Genomic DNA, 27,936 nt, shown 5'->3' with positions numbered 1-27,936 from the left:
CTCATCAGTCCTTTCCTCCCTCTGGTATTTTCTCCCTCCATCTCCACTGTCTTTTCCTCTTAGCATATGAACCTACTCAAAATCTGCCCACTCTCACATAGAATTATGCCTAAATTACCCCCTTTCTTCTCCTTGCATTTCCACTACAATTTTTAAAATAAATCTTATTGGCGTAACATTTACATACAATGAAATGCACCCATTTTTAGTGTGCAGATCGATGACTTTTGATAAAGGCACGTGTTCTTATACTGGCCACAGTGAAGATATAGAACATTTCCATTGCCAGCCAAGTGTTCTCTTACCCTTTTCCAGTCAATTCCCACATTCCCTCAGTCCACCCCAGCACCAGTCAATCACTAATCTACTTTCTACCACTGTTTGTTAATTTGTATCTTTTAGAGTTTTACATAATTGGAATTGTACAGTATGCAGCCTTTTGTTTCTGGCTTTTCTCTCAACAGTTTAAAAACAAGAAAAAAACACAATTTATCCATTGTGTGCATTAGTAGTTTGCTCTTATTGATGAATAGTAGCCCATTGCATGGGTTTACTGCAATTTTTTTCATTAATTCACCTGTTGACAGACATTTAGGTGTTTCAGGCTTTTTGCCATTATGAACAAAGGTGCATTCAACATTTGTATACAAGTCTTTGTGTGATATATGTTTATGTTTTTATTTCTTTTGGGTAAATACATAGGAAAGTGATGGCTGGGTTTTATGGTGTGTTCAACTTCTTAAGAAACTGTCAAACTAGTTTCCAAACTGGTTGCACTCCTTTACATTCCTAGAGAGTTCCAATGGCTCCACATCCTCGCCAGCACTTGGTATGTTAGTTTTAAAACTGAAGACATCCTAATATATCTAATCGTCTGTAGAAGATACTGATGAAGCATCTATTGAAATGTTTTGCCCATTTAAAAAATTATGTGATCTTTCTTCTTGTTGAATTTTTAAGTTCTTTATGTATTTTAGATACAAATCCTTTTCAGATATATTTTGCAAATATTTTATTCCAGTCTATGTTGTGCTTTATTTTTATAACAGTGCTTTTTGAAAAGCAAAAGCTTTACATTTTGGTGAAGTACAATTTATTGTTTTTTTCTTTTATAGTTCATATTTATAGGGCCCATTTAAGAGTTTTTTGCTTAATGCAGGATCATTCCAACTTCTCTGATGTCTTCTTGCAGCAGTTTTATAATTTTTATGTTTATTTTTTGGTTAGGTCTATTACCTATTTTAAGTTAATATTTGTGAACTGTGTGAGGTAGGGGTTGAGGTTCTTTTTCCCATATACCTCTCTTCAGTTGTTCCAATACTATTTCTTTTCTTTTCGTTCTTTTTTTTTTTTTTCTTTCTTTTTTTTTTGAGATGGAGTTTCTCTCTTGTTGCCCAGGCTAGAGTACAATGACACGATCTTGGCTCACCACAATCTCTGCCTCCAGGATTCAAACAATTCTCCTGCCTCAGCCTCCCGAGTAACTGGGATTAGAGGCACACGCCACCATGCCCAGCTAATTTTGTATTTTTAGTAGAGACGGGGTTTCACTACGTTGGCCAGGCTGGTCAACTCCCAACCCCAGGAGATCTACCGCCTAGGCCTCCCAAAGTGCTGGGATTACAGGTGTGAGCCACAGTGCCTGGCCCACCATTATTTCTTAAAATGCCATCCTTTCTTCCACTGATTTACCTTGGCAAGTCATTGAACCGTATATGTATGGACTGTTTCTGGATTCTTTACTCTGTTCTATTGGTCTATATGTACATCTTTATGCCAATACCATGCTATTGTGATTAATAAGGCTCTTTAGTAAGTTTTGAAATTGGCTAGCTTAAGTCCTCCAATTTTGTTCTCTTTTCTCAAAATATTTTGGCTATTCTAAGTCCTTTGAATTTCTATATAGAGTTTAGAATCATCTTGTCAATTTGTTTTTTGACTGTGCTTGTGATCCAGATTATGTTGAATTTATAGACCAATTAAAGAAGACTTAATCATTTTACAATATTGAGTCTTCCAATTCATAAATATGGTATTTATCTCCATTTATTTGGGTATTATTTCATTTATCTCAGTAATTTTTTTAAGTTTAAGTGTACATGTCTTGCACCATATTTTGTTAGATATATCCCAGTGTTTTCCACTGTTTAGTACTGTTATACATGGTATGGTTTAAATTTCCATTTCCAATTGTTGATTACTAGAATATAGATATACTTTTTTTTTTTTTTGAGATGAGTTTCACTTTTGTTGCCCAGGCTGGAGTACAATGGCGTGATCTCGGCTCACTGCAACCTCCACCTCCTGGGTTCAAGTGATTCTCCTGCCTCAGCTTCCCAAGTAGCTGAGGTTACAGGCGCCCGCCACTACACTCGACTACGTTTTTGTAAATTTAGTAGAGACGGGGTTTCACCATGTTGGCCAGGCTGGTCTCAAACTCCTGACCTCATGTGATCCACCCACCTTGGCCTCCCAGAGTGCTGGGATTACAGGCGTGAGCCACTGCGACCAGCCTAGATTACCGTTTTTTTCTTGAGATGGACTTTCGCTCTTGTTGCTCAGGCTGGAGTGCAATGGCCCCATCTCAGTTCACCACAACCTCCACCTCCCAGGTTCAAATGATTCTCCTGCCTTCTCCTCCCGAGTAGCTGGGATTACAGGCATGCATCAACATACCCGGCTAATTTTGTATTTTTAGTAGAGACAGGATTTCTCCATGTTGGTGAGGCTTGTCTCGAACTCCCGACCTCAGGTGATCCACCCCGCCTAGGCCTCTCAAAGTGCTGGGATTACAGGCATAAGCCACCGCGCCCGACCTAGATAGACTTTTTTTTTTCATCCACTTTGGATACTGCAACTTTACTAAATACATGTCTTTGGTATAGTACGTTTTGTAGTTGTTAGGATATTCCATGTATGCAATCGTGTCATCTGCAAATAAGGGCAGTTTTACTTTTTGCTTTTCAATCTCAGTATTTTTCATCTCTTATTTCTTTATATTATCAATTAGTATTTAAGGGGACTATTAAATATAATTGGTGAGAGTAGATATTCTTGTCTAGTTCCTGATTTGGGGAGAAAAGCATTCCGAATCTCACCGTTAAGAGTTATCTTAGCTGTAAATTTTTCATAGGTTCTCTTCATCAGGTTAAGGAAGTTCCTTGCATTTCTAGTTTTCCGGGAGTTTTTATCATGAATGGTTGCTGTATTTTTTCTGCATCTATCTGTCTGCTCCTGTGCTAGATTTAGGACTGGGATGAGAGTCCTAGTATAAATAGCACTGAATCCACTGGCAGTGGCTATGTGACACAGGAAAATGGAACAGACAAGCTTGGGGTTACAAACTCAGACAGTCATTGACACTCTCTCCCAAACCTCCCTGAAGCTATTTCAAATTTTCCAGTTAGAGGAGGCTTAATTATTCCCGTCACAAATACTCCTGAAGCACAAAGGACTGATAATATAATGAATGTTAATTCGGTCAGATTGTTTTCCTAACATCAAACTGACAAGCACTGAGGAACTCGGAAGAGGCGTGAGAGGTAAAGTTGAAACCCAGTAAGTCCTGGGAGGGGCAGGTTAAGATAAGCTGCCAGAGCAGCAAGCAATCCAAGAAGAGGAGAGAGATGTCAAAGAAGGGAAGTGAGAGGAGGAAGTGAGAGGAGGCCATATATAGGTTTTACATTCTCATTGAGAGCCCTGGTGATAACCATTATGCCATTGAAATCCTGTTCTCCTACATTAATTCTTTCTTCAACAAGGAAGGTTACAAACAAGTATTTTAAAACACAATTATGCTCTGAGCTGTTTTTGGCAAGTGTGCCCAAGGACTATTTTGGAAGACTGAATCCTCATTCAATTCACAGCTATCTCTGTAGTCCAGATCACTCCAATCAGGCTCTCCAGCATATTATCTTCCAGACCAGCATTCCTCACTGTGTGCTTTATAGAGCACTATTTCAGAGGAGAGTTAATAGATATATATACACACTCAAAAAAAAAAACCCGAAAAAGAACAATAATTCCATGAGTGTTGCTAAACATGTATGTTTATATTAGAATTCAGTAAGACTGTGGATATACAAATGAGCATAGTGAATTTTCTTTTCTTTTTTTTTTTTTTTTGAGACGGAGTCTTGCTCTGTCGCCCAGGCTGGAGTGCAGTGGCGCAATCTCGGCTCACTGCAAGCTCCGCCCCCCGGGTTCATGCCATTCTCCTGCCTCAGCCTCCCAAGTAGCTGGGACTACAGGCGCCCACCACCACGCCCGGCTAGTTTTTTGTATTTTTTTAGTAGAGACGGGGTTTCACGGTGTTAGCCAGGATGGTCTCCATCTCCTGACCTTGTGATCCGCCTGCCTCGGCCTCCCAAAGTGCTGGGATTACAGGCTTGAGCCACCGCGCCCGGCCGTGAATTTTCAAAAGGATGTTATAGTATACAGCATTGTATGTGGTATTTAAGTTGGAAATAAAACTTAGACTTCTGAACTTTGAGTCTAATGGATTCAAGAGGTCTGGTAGAAATACTACTTGACTTCAAGACAGAAAGTCCACTTTCAATTTCCAGCTCCTCTGTTTAGAGTCTATCTAGGGGTGGTTATTTACAATTTCTTTCTTCATCAATATAAAGATAATTATTTGACTTACCTCATAGGGTTAATCATAAAGATTAAATTAGTATACGTAAAATCACCCAGTCAATATCTGATGCTGAATAAATGTAAGTTCTCCTTTTAATTCCAAACCACATTCTCTTAAAGTAAAGGCAGATTTTTAAAATTCATCATGAATTGTATAACACAATTACCATGAATTATCAGTGAATTAACTGCAATCTAATTAATATTTACAATATTACCTATAGAAACTGACCTAATTTAAGGTCAGTTAACAAGTAAAAGGAATATGAGTTAACATTATACATAAGATATTTAATGTATATATAACACATGAACTGCCATTCACATTATGAACATTCTAGGGAAGTCTAGTTCCTGCATGAGAAACAGAATGATCCAAGTCTTTAGGGGAACACTGTAGTTTGTGAGTTTAGAATAGAAATAAAACTTATTGACCCATTGGTAGGAGAATATCAGTGCAATTGTAGCGAAACAAAGCAAATATTGAAAGAAAAGGGGCACTCTGAAGCAGCATAGCAAAAGAAAAGGCACAATTGAAGTCCTTGCCTCATATATTGGACATTTGACCTCAGACATTTCGTAGGGCTTTAGTTGCTTTAAATGTGAAATGGAAATAACACTTGCCCCGCCTGGGGGCAGCGGCTGGATCAGATTCTCTTTTTCCCTTCTCAGTTCTGCATTTCCTTTGCACAGCTTTAACTTTTGATCTTGGCCTCATTGTCCAAAACTATTCAATGTCCAAAACTATTCAAAGTTCAAAATGGCAAAACGGTATGGGCAAATACAAAATCCTACTACAAATTGTGTATGTAATTGCTGAGGTTAAGTTTTGTGACTTAAAATTCTCTGACGTGAATCCTAAAGCTCTCAATTTGTTCATTATGCCCACATAGTCTCTTATCTTAGAACTGAAGAGGAAAGCTTTAATCCTTGCTTTAAACCAAGGCATTTGAGTCTTAGTCGGTAGCTTTGGTAGTGCAGCCAGCCTGAAGAGTCCACCACTAGGTGGCGCTGAAGATACGGCTGTAGAAGGAGAATTGTCCATAAACACCACAAGCGCTTTCCCCTCTGGGTTCCTCTATTAGCCAGCGCCAGCCTACTGTTTGCTTTATTGTTAGGGATATTGGGGATGTCTTGGCTTGAGTCTGATGTAAACAGTCCCTCTGCAGTGCTCAGCAGTTTGTAAAGGAGGTCTGGGGCCCGGCAATAGTGTCTCCAAGACCGTATGAAAAGATCATTAATGACCCTTTCTTTCTGTCTCCTGCTTCCACCTTCCGTCAGTCCCCAAGTCTGGCGGCTTATCCTGTGTTTCTTCAACCAGTCATTCAAACATCTACTGCATGCCTTTTTTTTTTTTGAGACAGAGTTTCGCTCTTGTCACCCAGGCTGGAGTGCAATGGCGTGATCTCGGTGCAACCTCCACCTCCCAGGCTCACTACCTCAGCCTCCTGAGTAGCTGGGATTACAGGCACGTGCCACCATGCCCAGCTAATTTTGGATTTTTAGTAGAGACAGGGTTTCACCATGTTGGCCAGGCTGGTCTCGAACTGCTGACCTCAGGTGATCTGCCCGCCTCGGCCTCCCAAAGTGTGAGGATTACAGGTGTGAGCCACCACTTCCGGCCTATTGCATGCTCTTATGGATCAGGCATACAGCTAAGAGTACTGTGGTTTGAGAGACACATAACTCTAGCATTTCTTTCTTGATCTGCCATTAGTACCGAACCCAGGTACCGTGCATTAGGGTGACTGCTGAGGCTCTGCACTTAGGGGATCAGGCTGCTGGCAGATAAGCTGTATTTCAAGGAGGCGACAGAGTGGATATATTGTGGTTCTTATATTTACAACCAGCCCAGAATCCCTCCCTTCTCCAAAACATAACATCTGCATGAGGGCCTATAGCCTCCGTCCATCCTCCCATATCCATCTTCCATTCTTCACCTTTTTTTCTCTTTCACATAGCTCTTGATACTTATTTTAATTGAACTCTAAGGCAATGTAGTCTTTGGTCATTTTTTTTTAAAGTAAAAAGTCTGTTGGGAATACACTTATAAACTGGAATATTACTCAGCAATGAAAAAAATGAGCTATTAAGCTATCAATTAAAAGACATGGAAGTGACTGGGTGCTGTGGCTCATGCCTGTAATCCCAGCACTTTGGGAGGCTGAGACGTGCAGATCACTTGAGGCCAGGAGTTCGAGACCAGCCCGGCCAACATGGTGAAACCTCCATTTCTACTAAAAATACAAAAATTAGCCAGGTATGGTGGTGTGCACCTGTAATCCCAGCTACTCGTAAGGCTGAGGCAGGAGAATCGCTTGAACCCAGGAAGCAGAGGTTGCAGCCTGGGTGACAGAGTGAGACTCCATCTCAAAAAAAAAAAAAAAAAGATAAGACATGGAGGAAACTTAAAAGCATATTGCCAAGTAAAGGAAGCCAATCTGAAAAGGCTACATACTGTGTGATTCCAACTATATGATGTTCTGGGAAAGACAAGGCTGTGAAGACAGTAAAACGATCAGAGGTTGCCAGAGGTTCAGGGGGAGGGAGGAGGAGATAAATAGGCGGAACACAGGAGATTTGGGGGGCAGTGAAACTATTCTGTGTAATACCATAATGGTGGAGACATGTCATACATTTGCCAAAACCCACAGAATGTACAACACAAAGAATAAACCCTAATATAGACTATGGTCGTTAGTTAATAATGATACAGCAATATTGGCTCTTCAATTGTAACAAAGGAGTTAATAATAGGGGAAACAGAGGATGAGGGTAGAGAGTATATGGGGACTCTACTTTCTGCTTAATTTTTCTGTAAACCAGAAAAGTCTATTAATTTTTAGAAATGCCTGAGAGGGGCTAGGCATGGTGGCTCACGCCTGTAATCCCAACACTTTGGGAGGCCCAGGCGGGTGGATCACCTGAAGTCAGGAGTTCGAGACCAGCCTGATCAACATGGTGAAACCCATCTCTACTAAAAATACAAAAAATTACCTGGGCGTGGTGGTGGGTGCCTGTAATCCCAGCTACTTGGAAGGCTGAGGCAGGAGAATCACTTGAACCCGGAGGTGGAGGTTACAATGAGCTGAGATGGCACCACTGCACTCCAGCCCAGGTGACAGTGCGAGACTCTTTCTCAAAAAAAAGAAAAGAAATGAAAGAAAAGCCTGAGAGGAAAGGCCTCATTTTACATGGTGCTTTACAGTTTTCACATTACTCCATTTGATTCTCACATGAACACCACAAGCTGGAAAAGACTAGAACTGCCCTAAGTTCACAGATTCATCATTGAGGTCAAAGAAATCAAGCGACTTCTGGAGGCCTCACAGCTAATAAGCAGCAAGGCAGCGACTTGAACCCAGGTCTTCTGGTTCCAGGTCCAGAGCTCTTTTCTCTACATTCTAAACATTTGCAAGCAGGGGAAATGTTGTCAGTCCCCTACACTCTCCAGTGACTACTCTGTGTCTTTCCTAGGGTTTTAGGTGAGCTCAGTTTGATAGAGGTGTACAACATAAAGTATAACTCAAGACTTCACACTAAGGCTGACATGATTTAATGCAAGGATCTCATGCAGAAAACAGCATCTTCAATGTACTTTCTTCTCCCAACACTACCACCCATTCTTTCTTCCAGTGTCTTTTGGCATTTTAGCTTCCTCTACACTTTTAGAATAATCTATTACAGCAAGAATGAAAGCAGAGAGACCAGCTAGAAGAGGCTGGGGATACTTTTATGTAGCCTCATACTGAGAATGTGGGATTGTTCTCTTAAGAGAACCACAGTGGCTTGCGATGGGATGTGGGCCTTCTAGAAGGCATCATCCCAGGGCAAATCATTGTTAGCTCTGAGACTGCATAGAACAAGTTTTCAACAGTGACACCTCGTGATACTGAGAATCAATAGCAGTAGAAGACTGGAGCCCCTGATTTTCTCTTTTGGGGGGTTATGGAGACCATCCTGACTCCTCTGGAGGCTGCATAAACCTCCAGAATTCCTCAACATGGTGGCCGAGGGGAATGAAAGTTCCCAAGACAGGCACCTGCTTTCAGCAAATTAGCCATTTGGCCCCTTGTGCAATTGAATAGAAAAATAAAAAAAGATTGTGATCATGTTTGAACCTTGAGGTTGGGGAGCAGTTCACAAAAACTACAGCAGGGAATGTGTAATCTGGAAAGACACGTTTTGGAAAGGACTGAAGTAGATTGGGAATGTCCATATAATGACCAGGGCAAAGTAGATGCAATGGAAGCGTCATCTGATTGTGATTCTTATGTGATGGCTGTCTCTACTGCAGTATGTTCTTGCCAGCCTCAGGAAGGTAGGTGAAACTTAAGTAAGTAGAGATGTGGTTTGAAAGGGGAAGATCAATCTAGAAGGTGAAGAGATTAGTGGTGAAATGTCTGGGGAAAGCGGAGCTTTTCCTATGAGAAATAGACTGTGGTTTAGAAAGTCATGGCAAAGGTAACTTTTAATTAATTAATTAATTAATTAATTAATTTATTTATGAGATGGAGTCTTGTTCTGTTGTCCAGGCTGGAGTTCAGTGGCACGATCTCAGCTCACTGCAATCTCTGCCTCGCAGGTTCAAGTGATTCTCCTGCCTCAGGATCCTGAAGTAGCTGGGATTACAGGCACCCACCATAATGGACCTGGCTAATTTTTATATTTTTAGTAGAGACCGGGTTTCACCATGTTGGCCAGGCTGGTCTCAAACTCCTGACCTCAAGTGATCCACCTGCCTCAGCTTCCCAAAGTGCTAGGATTACAGGTGTGAGCCACCGCACCTGGCCTATCAAAGGTAACTTATTTTCACGTTTGTTACCCACAGTTTTGAGGAACAGTGGGGAACAGGAGAGATGCAGCCTCTGTTTCCATAGAGTCTACTACATTCTGAGGGGGAAGGCAGACGTTCTAACGGGGAGCACAGCTCAGATGAAAACAACAGCCCAGATGAGCTGCTATTTCTTTCACCTTGCCCAGCCCACCAGACTTCTACCATTGCTATTGCTGAGATAGAGCCCTGCACCCTTGTTACGCATTGAGTTGTGTTCCCCACAAAGACACATTGAAGTCCTAACCCCCCAGTGCCTTGTTTATTTGGAAATAGGGTCTCTGTAGCTACAATTATTTAAGATGAGGTCATATGGGAAGCAAGGTGAGCTCTTAATCTGATCTGACTGGTGTCTTTTTAAGAGGCGGGGAGAAAGACACATGGGCAAGAGAATACCATGTGGAGACACAGACGCACGAGGGGAGGATGTCTGGTGACCATGGAGGTGGAAATGGGACGACGCATCAATCAGCCGAGGGATGCCAAGCACTGCCAGCAAACACCAGACGCTTGATGGGCCCGAGGATTCTCCTGTGCAGGTTTCAGAGGGAGCCTGGCCTTGCAGACACCTTGATGCCTGACTTCTGGCCTCCAGAATGGTGAGAAAATGAACTTCTGTTGTTTTAAGTCCCTGGGGTTTGCTACTTTGTTATGATGGCCCTGGAAAACTAGCAGAGCCCTCATCTCTTGCTCTAAGTGAACCTACCCATCTCCGTAATTTAAAAACCATCTGTTTGCTGATGACTCCCAAGTAAGACAGTAAAGCTTCATTAGATGAACAGTGACCCTACTTTTTCCATATTTCCATTTCTACAAACCAGACTTTATTGGAGAAGATACTGTTGGAGAGGAGGGGAGATGAGAGGAGTTGTGGCCACACATCGGAGAGAAAAACAAGTTAACTCCTGGCTTTTGAGCTTCCAAAGACTGGGGTCCACAGCTCTAAGGGTTTCTGAAGGATGATTTTTAATGGTTTATGCTTTGGCCTCACATGCTGACTTTACAAATTAATCCTGAGGTTAGATGAGATTCTATTGGGTCTCTAGCCAACACCCCATCTTTCACTCCAGCTTCTATAACTGGCTGCTGAACACATCTAGTTGAGTGTCTCACACACATCTCAAACCAGCATGTTCAAAACTAAGTTCTAGATTTGCCTCCCTAACCAGTTTATCTCCTATTTCCATCACCACCATGCTAGTCCAAGGGATTACACTTCCCTCCTGGAAGTTTTTGGAAATAGCCCAATTGCAATCCCCGCCTTCACATTTGCCTCCAACAGTCTATTCTCCACTTAAGAGAGCTGCCTCATAGCTACCCTGCTTAAAATCTTTAAAAAGTCTTCCCAATGCCCTTACAATAGTCTCCTAAATCCTTCCCATAGCCACAAGCCCCTGTGCAATCTAACTCCTGCCTACTCTCCAACTTTGCCATGGGTTACTCTCCCTGTCGCTTACTGCATTCCAATCATCCTGGCTTCTTTCCTTCTTTCCAAACATGCCAAACTCTTTCCCACCTAATTCCCTGTCCCAGGAGAGGGAACAGCTCACATGAAGGCATTTCCATGGCTGGCTCCTTCTCTGCCTTGGGTCTTAACTTAAAACTCATCTCCATGGAGAGAGCTTTCCTAACTCCTTAGTCTATAGTAGTGACTCCTGCATTTGTCTCTCATGGCACTCTGTTCTTTCCTTTAAGTACTTACTATAATTTGCAATATATATCTATGTATTAGTATCAGCCGCTCCCCCACCCACCCATGCTCCATCCTGCCCAGACTATAAGCTCTTTGGGGACAGGTCTGTCTTGTTCATCAGTATATATTTGGTGTTGGGCACATATTAAGTGCTCAAGAAAGTTGAAGGAATGAATGAATTATACAGTTAAAATTTCACTGTGGTAAGTCCTGGAAAGGACAAATAAGGGTAGTTTGCTCTGAGAACAAACTTTAACAGAGGCTGGGATTATTGGAGGGCTGGTCTGGGGAAGTGATGCTTAAGTTGAGACCCAACGGACTGGTATCACATAGAAGGCCTTCGCGACTCGGGGGAGCAGTGTGTGCAAAGGCCCTGAGGTGGAAAGGAGCACAGTATGTTTTAGGATCTGAAAGGTAGAACTCAAAGCAAGAAGGAGAAATATTCTAGAAGAGGCAGGTGAGGCAGGCTAGAGGCTGACCAGGTAAGACCTTCAGGAGATGTGGAAGAGTTTGGAGTAATGAGAAGCCATTTTAAGTACAGGAATGATTCCATCAAATTTGTGTAAGATCAGTCTGGCTGCTGGGTGGAGGCTTTCTAAGATGGGGTTGAAGAGGGATGGGGCGAGAGTCAGGACAGCTGTAGAATGACCAGGAGTTCACAGGAGGCAATGTGAGAAACTGTGGCTTGAACTAGGCTGAGGGAAGCAGAGCTGAACAGACAATTTCCAAAGATACTTAGAAAGATATGCAAAGAAGACTAGGTCCTTGTCTTCAAGACTTACCTTTTCTGAGCATGGAAAGACACATAGAGGAATTGTAGGCCAGGCGTGGTGGCTCACACCTGTAATCCCAGCACTTTGGGAGGCCGAGGCAAGTGGATCATGAGGTCAGGAATTTGAGACCAGCTTGGCCAACATGGTGAAACTCCATCCCTACTAAAAATACAAAAAAAAAAAAAAAAAAAAAAAAAAAAAAAGCCAGGTATGGTGATGCACACCTGTAGTCCCAGCTACTCAGGAGGGTGAGGCAGGAGAATCGCTTGAATCTGGGAGGTGGAGGTTGCAGTGAGCCAAGATTGTATCACTACACTCCAGCCTGGGCAATAGAGTGAGACTCAATCTCAAGAAAAAAAAAAAAACAAAAAAACAGAGGAATGGTAAAGGGAAGAAACAAAGAGGAAAAGAGGAAGAGGAAAGGATTAGGGCCTGGTATAATAAATCCTGAAAGTATTAAGAAGGGAATTCTGGGAGGAGATAGTCTAAGAATTGTGTCCTACCAAATGCTGATGCTCTGATTCTCTTACAAAATCCCCCATGTAACACAGGAGCCCAAAACATATTGGTTTACCACTGGAAATAATCATATTTTGCATTAATAGTTTTGGCCTTCAGCCCATCTTCATGCAGTTTCAGATCTGATTTTTTTTTTTTTTTTTTTTTTTTTTTTTGCTACTCGACAGATTGCATTCTTGGTTGCCTTTTAATTGTTGAATTGCTGTTCTTTATCTGCAGTCTCTGACTAGTAACCTTATTATAGCAAGTGCCCAAGACTTAAAAGTAAACAGTGAACAATAAAAATCTATAATAATGAAAATGCTTAAATTAAATAAAAATCTCCTAACATGTAGCTGAGCATACTGAAATGGATTGTATGAGTCACCAACTGTATGAATGATTTATTTTAGAAGTTATATCAGCTGGAAAGAAAATAATAAATATATCAATCTCATCATTCAATACCCAGGCCAGCCCAAATACACTCATCACAGAGCCTCTGAATGAAATAGTCTCATGCAGAGATTATTAATCTATAAATAATATCCTAATGGTCTGTTAGTGTTTAAGACTACTGTTTTAAAATATTTATTAGTGGCTTTAAGAGCTGTTTCATATTTCTTTCCACTGTCCCATATATGTTTGCAACTCTGTGTGAATGTATGTGTGTGTGTATGTGTGTGGGTTTATGTTGTAGCCCACTAAAATAGCCATGCTGTGATAGCCAGATGAAGAATCTGCTCCTGTTTGCAATACTATTTTAAAGACAAGTAAGAAAAGAAAAAAATCTCATAAAATATTAAAGAAAATCCTAATTTTGTTACTTGAGAATACAGAATGGCTTTACAGAATACAGAAGAAGAGAATACAGAATAAATAGAGAGATATCTTCTAAAGTCTATTCCTCTTTTATCACAACAGCAAACAGGTATAGCATGGTACTAAGAAAAAGCTGTTTTTCCTTCTGTAGTCAATACTTCTGACACCAAATGTGTGGGTTTCCCATACCAAGCAATTCTGATACTGCCTACCTGGAGTTGGTGCAGATCCCCCACATTGAGGGATCAGCCCACAAGACTGCCCTCCACTCAGACGCCAATCACAGGTGGGTCCCCAGGTTACCCACACTTCTGTCCAACTTGGCTACACATCAGGGGTTCTCACAACTCCCCTCAGGTTTGACAATTTGCTAAAACCGCTCACAGAACTCAGGGAAACACTGATGTTTGCTGGTTTACCATATAATAAAGGAGACAGAGGAGCAGCAAGATGAAGAGGTGTATAGGGTGAGGTGGAGAAGGGTCCTGCGTGCAGGGGCTGCTGTCCCTTTATGGTTTGGGTACACCGCCCTCCCAGCATGTGGATGTATTCACCAACCCAGAAGCTCTCCGAACCCCATATGTCAGGGATTTTTATGGAGGTTTCATCACATAGGCATAACCAATTATTAACTCCATCTCCAGGCCCTCTTCCCTTCCTGGAGGATAGGGGTTAGGGCTGAAAGTTCCAAGCATCTAACCATAGCAGTATCACACATTTCTGGTGAGCAGCCCCCATCCAGGGGCCCATCAGCAGTCATCTCATTTGACAAAAGACACTGCTGTCACCTAGAACATTTCAAGGAATTTAGGATCTCTGTGTCAGGAACTGGGGTTAAAGACCAAATATTAGAAGAAAAGATGCTCCCTACGAGAATAAAAGATATCAAAGAAGATCAGTTAATTAAACATTTTACCAAAAGGAAATTATAAAAGTTTCAGGAACTCTGTGGCAGCAACTGGAGATGAAGGCCAAATATATCTTCTCATATCCCAATATCACACGTGGTGAGAGATTTGATCAGCACTTCACGAAAAAGGAAACCCAAATGTTCAATAGTCATATGAAAAGTTACCCCACTGTCTTCGTAATTAGAGGAACACATATTGAAATAGAAATGAGATATCATAACAGAATGGCTACAATTAAAAAGACTGATGACACCAAGCATTGATGAGGGTGTGGAGCAATGGGAACACTCCTACATTCCTGGTGGGAGTATAATTGATACAACCACAACTAAAAACTACTTGACAATCTCCATAAGAGATGAACATGTACATACTCAGTTATTCTACTTATAAGAATACAGTTGTATTAATTTTTGATCACTGCCATAACAGATGACCACAAACTTAGCGGCTTAAAAGAATACCAGTTTATTATCCTACAGTTCTGCAGCCCAGAAGTGGGAAATGGATCTCCTGACTTAAAATCAAGGTGTCAGCAAAGGTGTGTTCCTTCTGGAAACCCTATGAAAGAATCCATTTCCTTAATCATTTCAGCTCCTAGAGGCCCAGGCACAGTCCTTGTCTGATGGTCCCAAAGCTAGCAAAGGAGAGTTCTCACATTACGCCACTGTGACGTCCTCTTCTGTCTCCCTCTTCCACATTTAAGGATGCTTGTGCTACCCTGGGCCTGCCTAGATAATCCAGAATAATCTTCCTACTTTAAGCTTGGCTATTAACAAATTTACTTCCATCTTCTACCTTCATTCCCTCTGCCATGAAATGTAGCATATTCACAGGTTCTAGGGATTAGGACACAGGCATCTTTGAGGGATCATTACTTCACCTGCCATGATAGCCAACAGAAATGCACACATATATGCTTCCAAAGACACCTACCTCTAAGGTTGCTTAGCTTTGTTGGCCAAAAGGTAGAAAAATCCCAAATGTACATCAGGGGTAGAGTAGATTTTTATATATTGTATATTGTGGTATGTTCATAAAACATAATTCTTTACAGCAGTGAAATAAATGAGTCACAGCTTCAAGCTCCAGCTTGAATGGATCTCACAAACATAATGTTAAGCAAGAAGCCAGACACAAAAAGAATACATATGGTAGTACTCCGCTTACATAAAGTTTAAAAACATGCAAGCCTGCTGCTGGAAGTCAAGGTAGTGGCTTCGTGTGGGGAGGAAGAAGAAAAGTGATTAGGAAGAGAGTGAGGGCTTTAGGATGCTTCTGGGTCATGTTCTGCTTCTTGACCTGGGTGGTTACATGACACACGTGTTCACTTCATGAGCATTCATTGAGCCATACAAGCAAATGTGTGTACTTCTTTTTCTTTGTAATGCTCCAATAAGATTTTTTTTAAAAACATGGCTGTGGCACTGTTTCTCATCAAATGTTTCTTTCCTATTGGTCTCATCCCTATAAGATAAGCCCTTGAGGACAAGGGTCATGTCTTATCTGTGGATCTCCAGAGCGGATGCTCAATACATGTCAAAAAGATTCAGTCCCGGTGGCTGACACCTGTAATCCCAACACTTTGGGAGGCTGAGACAGGTGGATCACGAGGTCAGGAGATTGAGACCATCCTGGCTAACACGGTCAAACCTTGTCTCTACTAAAAATGCAAAAAAGAAAAATTAGCTGGGCATGGTGGTGGGCACCTGTAGTCCCAGATACTCAAGAGGCTGATGAGGCAGGAGAATGGCGTGAACCCGGGGGGCGGGGCTTGCAGTGAGCAGAGATCGCGCCACTGCACTCCAGCCTGGGCAACAGAGCCAGACTCCATCTCAGGAAAAAAAAAAAAAAAAGATTTAGTCCTTAACAACCACTTCCAAGATAACCGGGGCTGCCACATATGGTTTCTCAGGATGCGCACCGCACCACTCCAGAGCTTGTTATCCACACTGTCTCTGGCTCCACATAAGTAAAGCAATTGTTATCACCTTGTCCAGTGTCATGGATAAGGAAACCCAGGCTGAGAGCCTAAGAGACACATTACAAAGTGAGGGAACAGATCACAAAATTGCCCTGACTCTGACACTAACTGCAAGTTCAGGGGTTCTCCAAACCACTTTCAGATTTGATATTTACTAGAAGGACTCATAGCTTCGCTGAAAGCTGTTCTACTCAGAGTTATGGTTTATTACAGTGAAAGAAAACAGAATAAAAACAGCTAAGGGAAGAAATGCATGGGGTAGAATCCAGGAAAGCTCCAAACACACAGAGCTTCCAGTTGTGTTCTCCCAGGGAGATATACCCAGCATTACTTTCTCAGTAATGATGTGTGACAATACACATGGGATACTGCCAACTAGGGAAGTTCCCCACGCCTTAGTGTCCAGAGTCTGTGTTGGGCTTCACCACATAGACATGGTCACTGCCCATGTGGCTGGCCTAAGTCCCCAGCCGCTCTAGAAGTTAAGCTGATACCACATGACTCAAAGACCCCACCATACATCACAATGTTAGACTTTCTGGTGTGGCCCAAAGCCCTCAGGAAAACTTTTATCATGCAGGACATTCCAAGGGCTTAGAGATTGCCTCTCAAGAGCTGAGCACAAAGTCCAGGCCTCTCTTTAGGCAATGTGAAATTATTTACTGCACACATATCTAAGGTCACACCTGAGGATGGAGACACATCTGAAAATGGAAGTTTCTGGAAAGGTGGCTTAATGTAATGAGCTCTAGAACGAGAAAAACTTAGACCCATATCTTGACTCTGCTCCTTAGCTATTTGAACTTGGCCAAGGCTCTGTTTTTATTGGTAAAACAGAGATAATAAGACAGAGGTCATAGGGTTATTGTGAGCATTAAATAAAATAACTCGGGCAAAGCACTGAGATAAGTACCTTCAATAAATGGTGGCTATTTTTAAAAATACCTGTTGATTGACAGATCTTTTATTGCTGTGAGCGCCCATGCATTTATTGACCTGACCATGTTTGTGGTATACCACCTGATGTCACCACATGGTCTTAGACTCCCCTGATGGCAGGGCATAGTCCTCCTTAGGGCATGAGTGCTAAGAGATGGTTTCTTTATGGGAAAATAAGTAAAACAGGAATCTCTCAGCCAGGCAGTAATAACTTGTGGGAATGTGTGAAGGGCAGAACAAGCAGGTTTCAAAGGGTGAAAAGGTAGCACAGCTTACCCTCTTGAAGACTGGCACCCATGGTGGGTCAGGATTCATAGACATCTCAAGGCCCATATCATTTCATTGCCTCCCCGGCAGCAGGAATTCACGTTCTCATGCTCTGCTGTTGATAGGGTTCAGTGACACAGTTCCCACCTGCTGTACCTTCAGATCAAATTGAACATAGAGAGAGAAGGTAATTGGTTGGACTTTATTATCTTCACCTCTATTGGACTTAGCTCTCATACCAACACACATCTGGCCAGCTTGCGGGATGGATGTGCCTGAGTCAGAAGCCTGCTCCTGGTCCAGTCAGCTGTGGCTCAGGAAGCAGCATCCATGTGGTAGCAGGAAGGAAATTTGGGATTAAGGAATTGTGGTAGGCAGCCTCTACGATGGCCCCAGTGAACCCCACCTCCTAGTATTCACACCGTTATATAATCCCTTCCCTTGATTGTGGACTGGACTTTTTGACTGGCTTCAGTGATGGTATGTCACTTCCAAGATATTAGGTTATAAAATGCCTCTGGCTTACATCTTGATTACTTTCTGTTGCGCTCTCTCTTTTTTTTTTTTTTTTTTAAGATGGAGTCTTACTCTGTCACCCAGCCTGAATGGAGTGCAGTGGCGTGATCTCAGCTCACTGCAACCCCCACCTCCTGGGTTCAAGTGATTCTTGTGCCTCAACCTCCCAAGTAACTGGGACTACAGGGCTATACCACCATATCCTGCTGATTTTTTTTTTTTTTTTTTTTTTTTTTTGTATTTTTAGTAGAGATGGGCTTTGGCTATGTTGGTCAAGCTGGTCTCGAATTCCTGGCCTCAAGTGATCTGCCTGCCTTGGCCTCCCAAAGTGCTGGGATTACAGGCATGAGCCACCAAGACCAGCCTCTTGCTCTCTTTCTGATTACTCTTTCTGAAGATTCCAGCTATCGTGTCATGGAGGTAGCCCACATGAATGAGTTTGGAAGCAGATCTTTGGAGGCCTGCAAACAGCCACATGAGTGGGTTGTGAATCAGCTCTTCTCCCTTTGAGCTTTCAGATAAGACTGCAGCCCTGGTCAGAGACCTTGAGCCAGAAGCACCAGCTAAACCAACTCAGATTCTTAACCCATAGGAACTGTGAGGTAATTGATACTTTCTGTTTTAAATGGCTAGGTTTGGGATAGTCTGTGAGTCAGTCACAGATCAATACTACAGGAATCACATAGTACTGCTGCCGTCAGCAGGGATTTGTGGGAGAGGTTTGGCCTGTGCAGTTCACACATCCATGTGAAAGCATTAAGGGTAGCTCAGATTTAAAACAGTGACTCCCTGAATGAAGGCAGTGTTCTGCCCCGGAGAACAGGGATGGGCTTGGTGTGCAATCCACATTTGTTGGTTGAAGAGCGGTGCCCTCACTGTAGAAGAAGACAGGTAACAGTGGCAATGTGTCAGAATAGTCACATCTATACATTCCTCTCACAAACGCTAGGTAGCAGAAATAAAGCTCTCGTTGGCTGAGATCCCTACACACTCCGTGTATGCAAATCAGGACATGGATTCCTTGCCAGCAAGACTTCAGATGGACCCTTCTTTCCCTTTGAGTATAGCAACCAGTGGTTTCTTGATCCTTTTCAATCCATAGGATGGTTTCTCAAGTCTTTCTTGGAGCAGTTGTTCTGAGAAATGGTTTCCAAAGGATGGAAACAAGTGAGTTCTGAGAAGTTACATCTCCTTTTGTTTGTTAGGGGGCTGTCTAGACATGACTGTTCTGACACCCAGCTCTAAGCCTGGCCCACTCAGTCAGGTAATAGAGACCTGACACTGCCGTGTCCACTCAGCTGCCCCTCCTACAACCCAGTCTGGAGGAGCATGCATTCTTCCTAACATTTTCACACCAGGACAACTTTGTCAAAAGATTTTGTGGTTTTGCGGTTGTATAATCGAATCTGGCCACTTGCTTTCATGAGGATGTCTCCAACTCTACAATATGTATCATAGCACCCCAGCTAGCTGGCATTTTGAAGGCAAAGATTTGGTCTCATGCATCCTCTGTCATATTGCACACAAAGGCAGGTGATCACATGTGCTCCTTGGACTCATGCAAGGAGCCACGCAGATTCACAGGTACAGAAATATGTTTGTTGCCACCGTTCACTCAGATGTGCCAAGAAAATGTAGCTTTTTAATTTCTCATAACTGATCTGCTCTTCATCAGCAGCCTCCAACCCACTGGGTAACTACTAAGAGAAAGAAAAGTAATACTTGCTCAGCGTATGGTTTCATAGCTTATTTGGCCACAGGTAGTCTTGCTTCTAGATCACTCAGGCTCTTTCTGGTTTCAAGTTAAGTTGTTCGGATTTCCTCCACAGCTGGTTCCTTTTCAGGATGGTGCATGGGAAGGTAGAGAGTCTTCAGGAGTTGGTGGTGGCAGAGATGGGGGACCCGGAACCTTTGTTCAATCATCTCACTCACAATATGGATTGAACCCCTGCTATGTACCAGGTGTGTTCTGGGTGCTGAATATATAGCAGTGAACAAAACGAAGTCCTCACCCTCTGGCTTCATGGATCTTATATTCTTCTGGATGTGCGGTGGATAATAAATAGACAAATAATTTGCAATGTGTCGGGGAGATGAGCAATACACGGGGATGGAGAGGCAGGCTGAGGGAAATAGGGCGTGCAGGGTGAGACCATCATTATCCAGGTAGTGTGGGCAGGGAAGTCCCCATTAATACGAAGCCATCTGAAGCTAAGTCCCGAAGACACTGAAGGTCTGAATATGGGGAACGGCCTTCCAGGCATAGAGACTATCAAGTGCAAAAGGCCTCAGGCAAGAGCATGTGTGATGTCAGAGGAAGAGCAAGGAGGTCCAGCTGGCTGGACTGGAGCAGGTGAATGGGAGAGGCAGTGGGCAGACAGACTGTGGTGGGCCTGGAGGACCATGGGAAGGAGTTTTGCTTTTACTCTAAATGAGATGAGAAGACAGTGGAAGATTCTGCACCAGGTAGATTTTAGAGGTCTCACTATAGCTGCTGTGTGGAGAATAGACTGTAGACAGCAAGGGTAGGAGAAGAAAGGTGAGTTAGGAGGCAACTTCAAAATCCTGGGGTAGATGACAAGGGCACAGGCCAGGGTAGCAGTGCCGGGGGCGGAGTAGGCAAGGTTTACTAATGGCAGGGGAGAAAAAGGGACCACACATGTTTTGTGGGATTTCGTTGAGCAACTAGAAGACTGGTGTTTCCATATGGAAAAAGGGAAGACTGAGAGGGGGCAGTTTTCTAGGGACAGAAGAGGTCAAGGCATTCAGTTTTGGAGATATATATATATTTTTTTTTCAAGAAGGAGCCTCACTCTGTTGCCCAGGTTGGAATGCAGTGGTGCGATCTCGGCTCACTACAACCTCCGCCTCCCAGGTTCAAGCAATTCTCTTGCCTCAGCCTCCCAAGTAGCTGGGACTACAGGCATGTGCCACCATGCCCGGCTACTTTTTTTACTTTTAATAGAGAGGGGTTTTCACCACGTTAGCCAAGCTGGTCTCGAACTCCTGACCTCAGGGGATTCATCAGCCTTAGCCTTCCAAAGTGCTGGGATTACAGGCGTGAGCCACCACACCCAGCTCAGTTTTGGATACTTTTATTTACTTATTTATTTATTTTATTTTTTTGAGACGGAGTCTCACTCTGTTGTCCAGGCTGGAGTGCAGTGGCATGATCTTGGCTCACTGCAACCTCTGCTTCCCAGGTTCAAGCAATTCTCCTGCCTCAGCCTCCTGAGTAGCCGAGACTACAGGTGCACACCACCACACCTGGCTAATTTTTGCATTTTTAGTAGAGAGGGAGTTTCACCATGTTGGTCAGGCTGGTCTTGAACTCCTGACCTCAGGTGATCCACCCACCTTGGCTTCCCAAAGTGCTGGGATTACAGGCATGAGCCACCATGCCCAGCCGATACTTTTATTTTGTAAGTGGAAATGGTGAGGAAGGAACTGCCTTTAACAATCTGGTGTTCAAAGAAGAGCTAGGACTAGAGACATGCACATGTTTAAAGCTGTGATATTGGATTATATCACTAAGAGAAGAAGTTACGAAGTCCAGAGTTTAGATACCAAGAAGAATAAAAGATATAAAGGAATAAAGGATTATCTGCAAAAAGGACTGAGAAGTGTGGCAGGGCCCAGCCATTGGCCCTGGTCTCAAAGTCTGCACCCTTAACAGTCCCTTTTTCCTGACCACAAACCTCTGTGGGTCCCCAGCCCTCTCAGCATCCTCTCTGGGTCTGGTAAGATTATCTGAGTCCTCTGCTCTCCTGAGCCAGCAGTGGAGAGCTGGGAGTGCTGCCCCAGGCTCCCTCATCCAGCCACTTCCTCAGCGGATGCCTTATGACTGCTTCTTGTCACCCTGAAGAAGTGGGACTTTAGTTGGGAGCTGGGAGCTTTCTCCAGCACATGCCCAGGTATGTGTGACACAAGCCCACCTTTCACTTTAACATTCGCAGGTTCCCTACTTCTCTCCCCTGCTCTTCACCTGCGGGCATGCATGTGCCCTCGCACATGAGCGTGCACGTGCACACACACACCTACCTGTCTGTCCCTAGGAATGCGAACCTATGTGATCTCTTGTCCCTGCTCTGTCTCTTTGTATCCCTCATATGCTTCTTTCTAGCACCCAATGAGATGGGTCTTCTCTCTGACATGGACCGTCCTTTCTTAAAATTTATCCATCTAGCCAGCCAGGCAGGGCTTTCAATGCATTAAAGGAAGAGTTCTAAAATTTAGAAATTCCTGCTCTTTTTCCACAAAGCCTAGCTTTCAAGAGAAAGCTCCTGATTAAGTGGCCAAGTAAGTGAGATTTGACACCAAAAGGTGCTTGGTTGCCTCTTAGTTCTCCATGGCTCTCACCTTCTCCTTCCCTGGGGCAGTAGACTCCTTGGCTCAGACTTGGAGGGGAAGAGCTGAAAAGAATATGAGTTAAGGGAAAAATGGGCCAGATGGGGTGGCTCACGTCTGTAATTGCAGCACTTTGGGAGGCCAAGGCAGGTGGACTGCTTGAGGCCAGGAGTTCAAGACCAACCTGGGCAAGACTGCAAAACCCCCTCTACTAAAAATACAAAAAATCAGCTGGGTGTGGTGGCGCACACCTGTAATCCCAACTATTTGGGAGGCTGAGGCATGAGAATTGTTTGAACCAGGGAGGCGGAGGATGCAGTGAGCCAAGATCATGCCACTGTACTCCAGCCTAGGCAATGGAGAGAGACGCTGTCTCAAAAAAAAAAAAAAAAAAAAAAAAAAAAGGCGGGGGAAGGGAGGGGTGGGCGGTGGTGGTGGTGTGTAAATGAAACCGTATCATTTTAATATTTTAATAATCAAAATACGATTTTCTTCCCAACTCAACCCTCTGTACCCAGATAACAATCTCTTTTTCCCTTTCACTTTCTACACATCTAAAAGAGAAGGTAAAGAGGGAAATTCTGAATGGAAAACTTTAGAGGCCACACTAGCTGGGTAAGTAGGGCAGAGACCGAGTGAGGGCTGAGAAGAAAGGGAGCAAAGAGTGGACAGCAGGAGAGGATAGATGAAGTCATTGGACAGATAATCTGAGCTGCGAATGGAAGGCAAGGGGGAGAATCTCAGAAGCTTCCTCCTTGGTCTTCACCAGGTTGGGAATGGGTTGCCGAATGGGAGAGGGCATATTTTTAGCATGTAAGTTCCCCAACCCTGGAGTCAAGTTCAGAGAGAGGGCTGGAGAGCTCAGCTCCATGGCATGAAGAGGGAAGCTGCAGGGAGTTGCTACTGAGCCCAACTGAGATTTAGCACATTGATTTTTGCCTTTATTTTTTTCTAGGTGCTGCGGTTTGTGATTGAGTGGGGAGGTTGGGGAGGACAGCCAAGGCTTTTACAGATGCCAATACTCTAGCAAGAAATAAGGAAGAGTGGCTGCTAAAAGAGCTGAGATTTTCCATTCTACCCTCCTGTGCCTCATTTTTCTTTTCCTCTTTCCACTTTCTTGGCTGAGTCTGCCTGTCAGTAAGATGATCAACAGCTGTGGGAAGCACAGAGCAGGACTGGGAGGAAGCCTCCAAGCAGGAGTCAGGACGTTTGTCCTGAGTAGGGCTGATGGTCTAAACTTGACCTTGGCCACCCAGCTCCTTGGCCCAGGCCCACCTTCCTTCATTCACTGTTTCACTCTTGTATCCACTGAATACCTATGCAGTGTCTTCTATGGAGTATCCACTTAAGTCAAGCACTAGGCATCCCATTATGGCAAAATAGACATGGTCTTGACCTCAAGGGGCTCACACTCTGGGAAGATAGGTAACAATGAATAAATGGCAAGAGATCAATATGTGATTACAGATTACTGATAAGTGCCACAAAGGAAAACAAAAGGACTCTATGAAGGAGAATTACCAGGTAGAGGCTGCCTACTTTAGATGGTGGTCAAGGATGGTTTCTCTGAGAAGAGACATTTAAGCTAGAACCTGAAGGATGACATAAAGCAGAGGTGAGACCTGAATCACTACCCACAGGGATGGTGTGCCAAGGAAAACAAGAGACAATGAGGAAATGAGCTCAGGGGGACTCCTCAAATCCAATAGAACAGATTTACAGCGATGTTCCATATTTTTGGTTATGCTTATTCATTAAAATCCACCTGCAAGTTTGCATCTATCAAAGGAAATACAGTATCTGAATATACAATGCCCTTGACATATGCACATTAAGCTACATAGTGGTACATGTCTTCCACTTTTTAGTAGAACTTTCTAAATTAAAAGAATTTATGAATGATGTTATAAATGAGGATTTAAAATACTTTTTATAAGGCCAGGCATGGTGACTCATGCCTATAATCCCAGCACTTTGGGAGGCCAAGGCTGGTGGATCACCTGAGGTCAGGAGTTTGAGACCAGCCTGGCCAATATGGTGAAACCCCGTCTCTACTAAAAATACAAAAAATTAGCCAGGTGTGGTGGTGTGTGCCTGTAGTCCAAGCCACTCAGGAGGCTGAGACATGAGAATTGCTTGAAACCAGGAGGCAGAGGTTGCAGTGAGCTGAGATCACGCAACTGCACTTCAGCCTGGGCCACAGAGTAAGACTCTGTCTCCAAAAAATAAAAATAAAAAAAATACTTTAGATAAAAAGTCAAGAATCCAAGATGCTTGTGGAATTAACTGTCTTCCTCATTTCCATTGGAGAAAGCCTCATATTTTTCATTAAAAAAAGGAAACTGAGTATGTTCCAAGACCTTCCTTATACAGTGGTGACATTCTCATGTTGTAGCATTTGAGCTATCACCACCAAATGTCATTAAATCCATGCTGTGTATGCTTGTGACTATGGTCTCAAATATTCTTTCCTTTTTTTTTTTTCCTCCTAGTCTCTATCTCTATATCCATCATTCAATAAATACTTAGTAAATACCTAATGTGTGCCAGACAACATTCTTGCTGGGAACACAGCAGTAAACAAAACAGAACAAAACAGACTAAGTTCCTCTTCTCATGAAGCAGGAGCACAGATCATGGAGACCACAATAAGAACTTGGGATTTCATTTTTGGTAAGATGGCAATCATTTGGAGAGTTTGATTAATGTAATCTGATTTCCATTTTAAAATAAAAATGTTGTGACTGCAAATAGATAGTAGGGAAGCAAGGCTGGACGCAGGGAGGGCAATTGGGAGACCTTTGCACCACCATAGGGAAGATAAGTTTGTCACTTGGAACAAGGTGGCACAGCTTGATGGTAGAGGTAGCTGATTTCTGGACATATTTTGAAGGTAAGGCATACAGAATTTGCTAATGGACTTAACGTGGAGCATGAGAAAAAGAGATGAGTTAAGACAAGCTTTATGTTTTCTGGCCCAAGAAATTGGAAAAATAGAATAAATGTTTATTGAGATGGGAGGGGCTTTGGGAGGAAGTTTTGGACTTGCTAGATTTGGAAGGCCTGTATTAAATTAAATAAGCAGGAGGCCATTTGCCTGAGGCTGTTTCTCTACTTTGACTCACTATGTAGCAAACTGCAAGCTAACTCAGTAAGTAAACAAACTGAAAACCTAATTTAGGAGTATATATTTTGTAACCGATAGCCCAGTCTTAGCCAATACAAGCAGCTAAGCTTTAATCATAGGCAGCCAACTGATCAGACCATGTCCAAATAATGCAAACACCTAGCTGTAACCAATCAAGCTATTTCTGTACTTCACTTCCATTTTCTGTCTATAAGTACTCACTACCCACTTTGCAGGGCAGTCTCCAAACCTCTTCTAGTTCTGAGTGCTGCCCAACTCATGAATCATTCTTTGCTCAAATAAACTCTGTTAAATTTAATTTGTCAAAAGTTTTTCTGTTAACACTGATTAGGCATTCACATGGAGATGTTGACGAGATGGCAAACCATATGTGTGCCTGGAACTTAACTAACACCTACCTCACTCATAATTTTGTCCAATTCCTTCTTGGCCAGCTCAAAGTCTTTTCTATCTTGTCATGACACTTCATGATGCCTTTGAATCTGGGCACTTCTATCCTCACTCCACACTTCTGAGTAGGTACAATTTCCTCTGGGTTCTCATGCTCCTCTTTTCTCCTAAATCAAAAGATGAACAGGTAGTTAGATGGTACCCCACATTTCAAAAATGACCATTTAAATGCCGCTCTCACCTTACTTGCATTATCAACTTTTTTCCAGTATTCTACGCTAAAGCAAACATTCTTGCTTAAGTTGAATTGCAGTTACATAAACTAACTCTCAGGGCTTTGTTCTATTTCAAGCTCACCAAGCAAGCCTCTGACAACAAGGTTTTTTATCTACCTTGGTATGGGAAATGGGTATTTGGAACAGTGGAAACAAGTTATTTTTCCCCTGTAAAAATATACTGATGCTAACTTATAAACAATCTCTAAAGCTCAGTGTCTTAATACAATAACATTTTATTTCTTGTCCACATGATAATCCAGAGTGAATCAGGCATCTCTCCTGGTGGCTCTCTTCCATGTGGTGACTCATGGATCCAGGATTCTTCTATTGTGTTTCTCCTCCATTGCAAAATCCTTTACTTCCAGCATTTGAGACATTTTTTGGCTATATCTACAACTGGTATATATCACTTCTGCCCACATTCACTTGGGTAGAACTCAATTACATTGCTTCACCTAATTGCAAGTGAGGCTGAGGAATATAGTTTCCCTATGTGCCCAGGCAGAAGAAACAGGATTGGTGAACATCTTGCCCATCTCTACCACTAACAGTTTATCCCCCCTAATAAATCAATACACTGACACTCTAGTTTTGTCTTTGTTCTCTTGCGAATGTTATAGTGTGACCCTACAATGTGTGATTGCTCCTGGTGAATCAAAAGGATAAAGCTGCTGATTCTGCAATTTGAGAACCCAACCATGCTGACCTCAAAGTGTAGTCAATCCATGAAGTTCCTCCCACCACAGTTCATCCTGAACACTGTCCACCTGAGTCATCAAGAAAGGTTTAAGTACATTACCTGTGCTCTGTTTAATATGTTGGCGAAGCGTGTCCTAAATTTAGTTATTTCGAGGATCTCCTTCTAGTTCCGAAGTAAGCCAGGTTCTACCGCTGTCAAGTGTTACTCATGGCTAGCTGAGGAAAAGGGGTTCAAAAACAGTGAGAAGAAGAAAAGGAGGGAAAAGGCTGGGTTAATGGGGACAGGGGTAAGGGGTGAGACCCCAGCTAAACAGTGAAGATAAAAACAGACATGTAAATGAGAGGAAAGAAGAGAAGGTAATGGTGAAAGTCAGTACAGGAAGGAAAGGGGTTGTAGGGGACAAACACTGAGAGCGCAAGAACGTGGAAAAGGTGAAACTAAGATGAGCGAGGAGGCTGAAGAGAGGTCAGCTGCAGCGGGAAAGAGGGAAGGGCCCTTTAAGAAACACATCAAGCCGCAGGTGTGGGCCACGAGGCTGGCGCAGCGCTGTCGCTCCACGCGCCGCAGACTCAACCGGGAGCGCCTTGGGAGCTGCGGAGCCCTAGAGCCTCCATCCGGGCAGCAAACCAGCTCACGTGTCCCACCCGGGAAGGGCAGGGGTGGGCGGGGAATGGTGGAGGGAAAGGAGGGAAAGCGGAGAAACAGGAGGGAGGGTGAAAGCTGCCGCTGCAGAAAAGAAACGAGTAAGCCCCTTTGTGCTTGGCATGCGAGGTGTTTCCTTCCCGATCAGACTCGAAGCTGTCATCTCTCAGTCTAGGTTTGGAATAAATACAGTCGCCCACTGAGAGATAAGGCGGCGCCTGGCCGCACCTGGGAGGTACCTGGTCGCACCTGGAAGGGCCTGGTCGCACCTGGCAGGTACCTGACCGCTCCTTTTCTGGAGCCACGGGTACGGGCCCCTCCCGGACTTTCTACTGCTCTGCAGGAGGATCTGAGGACTATAACCTCCGCTCCTCCCTCCCTGCCCCTCCCCCTCGCACCCCCTCCCCCTCCCTTCCCTCTCCCTCCTCCCTTTCCTCTCCCCTCCCTCCTCCCTTCCCCTTCCCCTCCCCTTCCCCTGCCCTTCTCTCTGTCTGCTTCTCTCTTCTCTCTTTCTCTCTTGTTCTTTCTGGGCCATATCTGAGACTTCTCTAGGGTC

At 43.4% G+C, this 27,936-nt stretch overlaps 1 long non-coding RNA gene across 1 annotated transcript; it reads right to left on the bottom strand.

Moving 5' to 3' along the window:
* Window positions 1-17,163: 17,163 nt before the first annotated feature.
* On the bottom strand, window positions 17,164-27,437 carry LOC103227036 (uncharacterized). The gene is made up of 3 exons (XR_495081.3): window positions 26,838-27,437; window positions 25,769-25,927; window positions 17,164-17,515 (listed from the first exon to the last, which is right to left on the bottom strand). It is a non-coding gene; the product is annotated as an uncharacterized lncRNA (long non-coding RNA).
* Window positions 27,438-27,936: the final 499 nt, after the last annotated feature.

Source organism: Chlorocebus sabaeus, chromosome 21 (assembly GCF_047675955.1).
Source record: "Chlorocebus sabaeus isolate Y175 chromosome 21, mChlSab1.0.hap1, whole genome shotgun sequence".
Taxonomy (NCBI): Eukaryota; Metazoa; Chordata; class Mammalia; order Primates; family Cercopithecidae; genus Chlorocebus; species Chlorocebus sabaeus.
The sequence above is the reverse complement of the archived record's forward strand: the minus strand, read 5'-3'. Positions and strand labels throughout refer to the sequence as shown.